Source organism: Myodes glareolus, chromosome 6 (genome assembly GCF_982192425.1).
Source record: "Myodes glareolus chromosome 6, mMyoGla1.1, whole genome shotgun sequence".
NCBI classification, from domain to species: Eukaryota; Metazoa; Chordata; class Mammalia; order Rodentia; family Cricetidae; genus Myodes; species Myodes glareolus.
In genome coordinates, this window is record NC_142031.1 from 55,315,188 (window position 1) to 55,324,693 (window position 9,506).

At 44.7% G+C, this 9,506-nt stretch overlaps 1 long non-coding RNA gene across 1 annotated transcript; it reads left to right on the plus strand.

Moving 5' to 3' along the window:
* Positions 1-3,884: 3,884 nt before the first annotated feature.
* On the plus strand, positions 3,885-5,715 carry LOC148121827 (uncharacterized). Its single transcript, XR_015737989.1, has 2 exons — positions 3,885-4,113; positions 4,791-5,715. It is a non-coding gene; the product is annotated as an uncharacterized LOC148121827 (long non-coding RNA).
* The last annotated feature ends 3,791 nt before the right edge of the window (positions 5,716-9,506 follow it).

The following is a 9,506-nucleotide window of genomic DNA, read 5'->3' on the forward strand; positions in this document are numbered from 1 at the left end:
AATACCTCACCTGCCATCTGTAAAACTGGATCTCTAATAATTTGTATGTAAAAATTATTTTCATGAAGTCCTCCTCTCATTAGATTTATTCCTTCACATTTTACAGTTATATCACTGCCACGGTAGTTGACTATTGCACATTGTTGGCTGCTTTAATCATCATGAAAACAGACTCTTAAGGAAACTCATGTACCCAGCAGTCTTGATTAACTATTAATTTTATATAGTATGTTTCTAGGTTGTTTTGAATTTTGTATGGAGACAACATTTTTATTTGCAAAGGTCTGTTATGACTTTGTTGACTCATATTATTTTATTTGTCTGTATTATAATGGATTTATGATACCCAAAGGAAAAATATGAATTTTGACTGGTGATAATGAAAAGTTTTATTTTTCTTAGAGTTGATGTAACTGACCCCATATTTTTAACACAAATCCAGGTATAGATTTTTCAATGAATTTTCTGGTAAAGAATTCATATTCTGCTTCCAGCTCCTTTGCAACATTTAAGTCAAGAATGCTCAAAAGACTTTGAAATCTTCTCTGCACCTGCTACAATTATCTTCTTTAAATCATTAGCATGTCAGTTCCCACCAGAGAAAAGTTTGGTATCGAGCCATGAATGCCTCACTTAGACACACCCAATTTGATCATTTTTAGGTACAGCCAAATGGAAGTCATAGTTAGGATTTCTCCACTATTTTTCATCGATGAAATTCACTTAACTTTCTTTCGAAGTGAAACAATTTTTCAAGACTAACCTAATCACGGGTATCGCCAAGATTTCTCCCTCCATTGACATTGCTTGTCAAATTAAGTATTGTATGAAAGCAGGGTCTGAATTAAAGAAGAAAATAATGAATAACGGAAAAGAAAAAAAACACGATGCTAAAAGGGCCCAGTCCTTGTTACGAAGGCTTCATGTCACCAGCTCATGATGTGGCCTCCAGGGAAGGAAGCTCTTCAAACTGGAGTCATCTCTTTTCAAAAGTATGAGATTGCACAACAGTTATTTATTTATACTTAGTGTTATGGGTTATATCTTAAATGTTGTCCAAAGGACTACATGACAGCAAGTGGCTGAACCTTTAAGACGGAGCTTGGGAGAAGTTGGATCTTGAAGGGATATTGGCCCTCCAGCTCCTTTATCTCTCTGTTTGCTTTCCAGACTCCTTCAGGTCAGTGGCTTCCCTGACTTCGGGTTACTCACTATGACCCCAAATCACATTCTGCCTCCCCACAAGCTCACCAGCACCCAAATCAACTCACCATGGCCATTCACTCTGAACTGAATAACCTTTTACTGCATAGAAGTTATTTATCTCCAGTATTTTATCACAGTGACAGACAGCTATCTACTCTTGGGAACTTTTTCTTTACTTATATTCCATATTTTTAGTTTTATAAACTTAATCATCTTTAAAAACACCTTGCAAATTAGAAAGCAAAAAGCACACACTGAAATTAACGAGACTCGCTCTATACATCTCAGTGAAGTTCTGTATTGTTTGAATACCAATTTGAAGCCATGGAACTTCTTGGTGGAGTTTACACTTTCATTATTGAATAGATTTTTATACACTTATCCGCCATCAAAACAAAGCAAAAAAAACCACATGGCAGAATTAAAATTATAAAATCAAATGGATTTACAACCTCTTTGACAGCCTGTGTCCATTACCTGCATTCAGTCCTTCCTTATCCTGACTTCATTCTTTCTTTTCTGCATGGTATCCTGTACTCACATGTTCATATGCTCACATGTATGCATGTGTCACTGTCTCAACTCTGCCCATGAGGAAGAATGTTTTCTCTTTTAATATATAATTATAAATCTTGTAATAAACCTGTTTACTAAAATGTAAAATGCGGGAGTGAAGAAATAGTCAAGCACCAGTGCCCATAGATATGGCAGACATGATGACACGATGGCCCAACATGTGCTTAGAATCACATGCTAGTAAGTGGAGGCAGCAGATCGGGGGCTCACTGATCTAGCCTGTTTGGTGAGCCCTTGGTTCAATGAGAGACCCTGCCTCAAAAATCCAAGGTAGGCACCTGAGGAAAGACATCTGAGGTTGACCTTTGACATCCACAAATGCATTCATGCACACATACCCTCACAAACTCACTCTCTCTCTCTCTCTCTCTCTCTCTCTCTCTCTCTCTCACACACACACACACACACACACACACACACACACAAAACGTAATTTGTACTTTAGAAATTTCTGTGTCTTAGAAATATTTTTATACTTGAGATCATCTATGTATGTATATATATGATTAGTCCTTAGTTTTCATTTTGTTATTCTGTTAATACATTTTGTTCATTTCCTTGCATAACTTTTTTATATGCAAAAGCTATAGGTTTCCATATTTCATAGATTTAAAAGCTCATCTTTCTGCTGCTTGTAATATTTCATATAAAAACATGCTCCTAGCGCCACAAGCACCAACTACTATTGTAACATGGAGGGCCTGCTTGTTGGGGTATCTGTCCCGCCTGGTACCCCACAGCTGGCAAGCCCCAAAGAAAATCACACAGAGTCTACATTAGGTTATAAAGTGATTGGCCCATTAGCTCAGTCTACGTATTAACTCTTGTAATGTATACTAACCCATTGTTCTTATCTTTGCTAGTCACATGGCTCAGTACCATACTCAGCTGGGCAGATGACATCTTGCTTCTTGGTGGTCTGGGCAGAACTGCAGAGGGAGCTTCCTGCTTCCCAGAAGACTGTTCTCATGGCCCCACCTCTACTTCCTGTCTGGTTGACCCACCTATACTTCCTGCCTGGCCAATCAGCGTTTATTCAAAACATGATTGACAGAATACAGATAATTCTCCTGCACCATACTATTGCTTCTTTTAATATCATAATGGATTTTTTTCTCTTATCTAATTGTGTTATCCAGGATTTAAAAAACCACATAGCTGCTGACAACCAAAACCAAACTAGAGTCCTCACCCCTGTTCCTCCTGGAGTTAAATCCAAGGTTAGAGCTCATGGTGACCAAGGAAGGTCAGCCCAGCCACCCTACTTTCCTGCTTGTCTGTATGAGTCACTTAGCATATTGCCAAGTTTGGTCCACTTTCTTCTTTGAAACATTACATGTCTACATAATCCTAAGTCTGTCTTCAGGGTCATCCCTTTATCTGCAGGGACTGGACCGTGTGAGCAAGCATTCACTGACTAACAGGCACCCAGAAGAGTAGAGTCCAAACAGAAGTCTGTTTGTGTAAACTAAGCCTCAGAGGAGCATGGGCGGTGACATGGGTCTGTGTATTCTCCATGGTTGCCCGTGCCCGTGGCGGAGATGAAGAATTGCATAGATCCTGTGTGTGTGCATCACTCACAAACCCTAGCTGCTGTCTCGCCATTGAGAGAGAAACTCTGCCACCCTAAATTTTAAAAAGTGAATTGTAGGTAATGAAGATCTAGCTAAATAACTGAGCACAAGGGATGGGACATGGCACTTACATAGTGCAGTTCTCTGGCACCTTCTGGTCTAACCAAAGGTAGCACATCACTTTTTTGTTTTTTGTTTTTTTTTTTTATTTTTCCTTCCAAAGGATTCTGAATTTTCCCTGTGTTCCCATTTGCTTTTTCTGGGGACTTCTTCTGCAACTCGACTACAGGGAAAGGCGTGCAGCCCAGAGCAAGTGGGGCAAGAGCAGAGGGGCTGGAGGCTGAGGACCTCGGCTCCCCGGGAGTACTGCCCCACCCTTACAGGCTCTTGGCACCACACCAGCTTCCTCCTGCCCGCCTGTGTCTCTGTGAGCTGGCTCCAGGTCTAGTAATCATTGCCCTGCATCACTCCCATGACCAAATTAGTCCCGGTGGTGTCAAGCCGGCCTGGCAACCATCAGTAGCCAGCTGGCCTTCTGTTTACGGGGAGTGTTTACCTGAGAAAGTGCAGGCCCAGCCTGGGAAAGCCCCAGAAGGGTTCACCGCACTGTCAAAAGGGGTCTGGGACACAGACGCAGGTCACTTGGAAGTTCACAGACCTGCAGCCAAGTCCCATGGATGCTTCCTCAAAGACCTCCAGTCACAGATGTGGGGCTACCCTCCCAGGGGCTTCCTCGGAGGGAACCTCCAACTTTCAGGTCAGCAGTTACCTTCTGCTACTATGCCTGTCCCCAACTAGCTACAGCACACTTGGTCTTTCTCGGGTAGTTTCTCGAAGCTTAACCAGAAGGTGAGATAGATAATGGATTGATCATCCTTAGTGGCTTCAATACTTTCAGGCATTTGCTTGACAGGAAGATTGGATAAGAGAAAAAAAAAAACACTAACTGAAAGCTCAGGTGGGAGAAGGTAATTAAGAGAGATGGAGCCTGGGTCTGTTACTATAGTCCCTGTTTATATTGCCCATGCGACACTGGGGTATGTGTGGGGGATACGTGTATGTGGGAGCATGGAAGTGAGTGTGTGGGGATGTGTATATTTATGGGAGTGAATGTGTGTGTGTATGTGTGTGAGTGACTCTGTGTGTGTGTGTGTATGAGTGTGAGTGACTGTGTGTGTGCACACATGTGAGGGTTTGACTGTGTGTAAGTATGTCTGTGAGTGACTGTATAAGTGTGTGTGTGTGTGTGTGTGTGTGTGTACACACATATCCTGTGACATCAAGCTCTCTAGTTACTATCAATTTCCCTATCAGTGTGGGAGGTCAACACTGGAAGCCAAAACTGAAATGTTTTATGATCTTGCTAAAGAGCTGGCTTGGGGATGACTGGAAAGGTTTAGTTTCACATCTGCACCTCTTTTTGTTGGCTCCAAGATGGAGAAACAAACCAGAGACCCACGGAGAGGCTGCGGTGGAGATAATCAACTAAGTGAGAACAGCAAGAACCCCAGACTCTGTGACAATGTCTCCTAACCATCAGCGTTTCCACAGTCCACGGAAAATGGTGACTCCTATCCTGTAACCTTTCACCCACCCCCAGTCCAGCGCTATAATGAAAATATGAGGATCCCAAGGAGGTACAAACTGTGTCTGTCACTTCCTCACAAGGTTACAACAACAAACCAGAGGCCAGCTTCACTCTGGTAGCCAATCAGATTATTAGGCTTACTTACAAAGTGCTCACTGGAAGTCAGGCAGGAGAACTGGAGGTGGGGGGGGGTCACTGACGTTGTACCCGGAATGATAATGGCTTCCCCAGATCCACATAGTTGGAGCCATCTTCCATTTCTCAACTCCTTACCCCAAACTCACGTGCAGTTAAGGCAGAATTACATACAAATGAATGGAGAGAGTGCTGACTGGAACCTCAGGTGAGGGTCCCATGAGTCTGCCTATCCCTCCTTCGATGAGGAAGTGGCAACCATCACCAAGTTTGATTGTGATTGGCTCTCGCAGTAGGCCCAGTTTGTCTGCGGAAGGTGGTGGTTGTTTCACTTGGGGGACTGCATTCTGGAACTAAGGGATAGCTACTCCATTGTTGGGAGCCACCTGGAGGCACAGGTGGTCCTGCAGTTTGGAGGTAGCCATGTGGGGCTGAGCACCCTTGCCTGCACATGCTCAGAACAGCAGAATGGCATTAACCAATCAGGACAGCGTTCAAGCCTCTCCACCGCTTAAAAGCAGCTGCCTCTGGGCCCAACCCTCTCTCTCTAAGCTTTCTCTCGTCCCTGCTCTATCTTCCCTTCCCCCAATTTTCCTCAAGGGAATGCTCCAAATAAAGATGTGACCAGAGAAGGAATTCTCGTTTTTGGTGGCGTTCATTCCTGCTGGTCAGGATGCCCCCCGCACTCCATAAATACCCTGGTGGAAGGCTTGCCTGTAATGCAGAGCTAGCTTTCAGGGTAGCTTATTCATCTGCCGTCTGATAATGGCTACCTACAAATAGCCAGCTTTCCTCAGGAACGGGACTCCTACCTGTGAACTTCCCAGCTATACGAAGCGCTTTTGCTCAACCTTAATGGAGGTTCCCACAATCGGGGGAAAGTTCAGGTTCCAATGACTAATGAAAACCTCCTTTCCCACGGGCCGTCTGAGTACTGACTTAGCTCAAAGTTTTGGCAGAGGTGAGACCGACTTTGAGGTTTGACTTGGCACGACCTCACTTTTTTACCCTCCAGCACTACACCTGTGGCCCTTTCAGCTCAGAACCTGTGACCCGGTCTACAATCACTGGGTACTTCTCACTCATGGGTCCAAGACCACAAAGTCTCCCTGAATGTCCCAACCAACTTTGCCAACATTGCCTGGGATTTGCTTAGAACTATAAGGTTCCTGCTGAGTCAGAAACCCTGTTGGTGGATGAAAAGGTGTGGGGCACTGTGGGAGCCTTTGCAAAAGCAATGAGGAAACACAGACCTATGAGCCATGGAATATGGGGAGGACACCAACCCAGTGAGTGAAATCTAACATCAGAGGGGCAGCCAGGGGCCTTCAGGCAGCTCCACCTTGCATGTCCATGTTCTAGCAGACTTTTCAGGATCCCGAGGTCTCTTCAGAGACTGTGTCCAGAAGAACTTTGAGGTTGTTGCTCATAAAGGAAACACCAGGAGTGAAAGGGCAAGGCCACCTGGACCAGGTGACTGTGGCCTGCCAATTCCGTCACAGGTGTGTCAGGTCATCTAGATGATTCTAAAACATAGCAGGTTAAAGTTGGAAGGCACCTAATAGAGGACACACAGCCATTTTAGATAACAGAGAAACTTGAATGCAAATTAGAACAGGATGTTGGCTTTGACCGCCACAGAATTAGGACAGAACGGGAAGACAGGGGCAAGCCGGCCCAGCCCTGCCATATAAAAATGATTTTCATGCATCCTACTAGCACCATAGATCTCTTCATTCTGTGGGTTCTGTAACCAGAGCCCTGGGGTTCTCTGGGACTCCTTGGACAGGGATGCATTCACCACCAATGACAGGATGTGATCTCTCATTCTCTCCCTGCCCCCATCCATCTGATCCAATTCAATCTGCATTCTGTCTCCCAGGATATCTCAAAATATCTGGCTCCTTGCTGGCTCCCTTCCTTATGTTTAAGCACAGTTATGTGTTCTCTGCCAAGTCAATGGGTACTTGCGGAATGAGAAGCAGTTACAATGTTCAGTCCACTTTCTCCATCCAGAAATCTGGGCGTATTTCAGAGGCTTTTGCATGCAGTTCTTAAATATTATGCTGAATCAACAAAGAATGTGTCGCCAAACTTAAAATCTTGTGCATCTGGCTGCTTCTCCACCATAGCTCAGAACAAGGGTATACAATAAAGTGGTAGGCATATAGAGAATTTTAAACTTTCTTAGAATTACAATGTGCATTGAGAAAAATGTACAGAGTCAGCAGGGCTCAGCTCAGGTCATTTCACAAGCCAAGCCCAGCTAAGTACCTGGTACTCAGACCATGAACCAGAATCGTTCCGGCAGGAGAGGAGGCTAGCCCTGGCCTAGAGCCCACACACCTCCTCCCCATGTACTCACTCACCCCACTTCCAGCTTGCAGATTCATGTGTCCATGCCCATGCAATGGTACAGTATGTTCTCTTTGTGTTCTCTTGGCTTAACTCATCACTACTTCTGTAAGGCATTTCATGTTTCATGTATGAGCTTGCTCTTTCTCATTCCTATTTCATTTTCAACATACAAATGACCACAAATTTGCCCTGTTTTTTTCATGTTTTATATGCCACTTGCTCTAGTTTGGTGCCTGCTGCTGCAGTAGAGAACATGACCAAAAGTAACTCGGAGGAGGAGGAAAGAGTTCATTTCATCTTAAAGTTTATAGTCCATCTCTGAGGGTGGCTAAGGCAGAATTCAAGGCAGGAGCATGAAGCAGAAATCATGGAGAAACACTGCTCACTGGCTTGTTCCCCACCTTTAGCTCTCTTTCTTATCAGCCAAAGCACACCCATCTAGGGATGGCATCGTGCACCCCCATCAATCAAGACAGCCTCTCACAGACATGGCCACAGGTCTGATGGAGGCAAGTATTCAGTTACTTCCCAGGTGACTCTAGGTTGTGTCTTGTTGGCAAGAAAACTGACTTGCACAATGTTATAGATACATCTCACAAGCCGTAGCATTCACCCCTTTCAAGATTCTGAAGGGGCACCTGTTGTCATGTCTGGTAGCTGTGTACCCAGCAGCTGGTTAGTATTCAACCAAAGGGGCTGATCCTTTGCACACCCCCACTGGCCACGGCTAAGAGGTGTGATTTCTTAGCGCTGCCAGCAACACTTGCTATTGTGAATTTTGTAATTACTAATCTCTTAGGCTGGATTTGATGCATGTTTTTGTGATAACTCCTCATGATGTGAGAATTGCCTGTGTTTGGTGGCTGTTTATCCTCATGTGTGTGTGTGTGTGTGTGCGCGTGTGTATGTGTGTAATCTACGTGTGCTCACACCTTGGCACATGTATGGATGTCAGAGGATAACTTGAAGCACATGGTTTTCTCCTTCTACCATGTAGTTTATGGGGATCAAACTGAGATAATCAGGGTTGGGTGGAAACATCATTTCCCACCTAGACATCTTGCTGCCTCCCCCCAAATCTTTTTTATAGACTTATTTGTATTTTATGTGCATGAATGTTTTGCCTGCATGGATATATGTGTACCTCATGTGTATCTGGTGCCCAGAGAGGCCAGAAGAGGATGCTGTATCCCCCAGAACTAGAGTTGCAGATGGTATTAAGCCACCAGGAAGGGGTTGGAGACTGAACTCTGAACGCGCCGAGTTCTCTTGCTGCATCTCCAGCATCCCTTCCTCCTTGTAGTCTTAGTTGCCTTGGCTCACTGCACACGTAATAAATATTGGTGCTTGTTACATTAGTGATGAATTAATAAATGTCAAACTGTAAGAAGGGGAAAATCCTCCTAGTGTCGATCATCTGCGTATTTGCTCGGTGGAGCTGTTCATACTCATTTTGTGCCAAGACCGAGGAGCTGCTGGTGTGAAGTACGGTGTCAGCCGTGTGCGATGCCGTTGACAGGTGTGGCGGAACCTAGCCTGGCTGCGCAGCGACAAAGCGGATTCAAGTGCGCCGTGGCTTCATTTAAGCATCCAGCTGATCTCAGCTCATGGGATCCTCATCCAGCCCCAGCTGCTATCTGCTGAGGCTCACCTCCATTTCCTGATGAGGAAAGGGGTTCTGGCCAAGGTAAGACCATCCAAGGAGTCCATGCTCAGTGTCCATGCCTGAAATAGCCGGGGCAGTTTGCTCTCCCTGTGTAGCAATGGCTGGATCTATCAACGCTGTCCACTTTCATTTTGTCCTTTTCCTAGGGGAAAGATAGGAGGTCTTAATATGAAAAAAGTCATATTTTTCCAAACCTTTGTGTGGAGTCTGGAGGATAACGAGTCCTGAGTTTTATCTGTTTCAGACCAATGAGCAGAAGGTTGAAGATCCGTTTGGTTATGACATAATTGCGACTATCTGGCTAAATCGACGAGCAAATATGGAGGGCTTTAAGGGTCTAAGTGTCAAAGACAGGGCTCTCTTTTCTTCTGTGCATCCCTGGTGTCCGATTAGATAGGAAGAG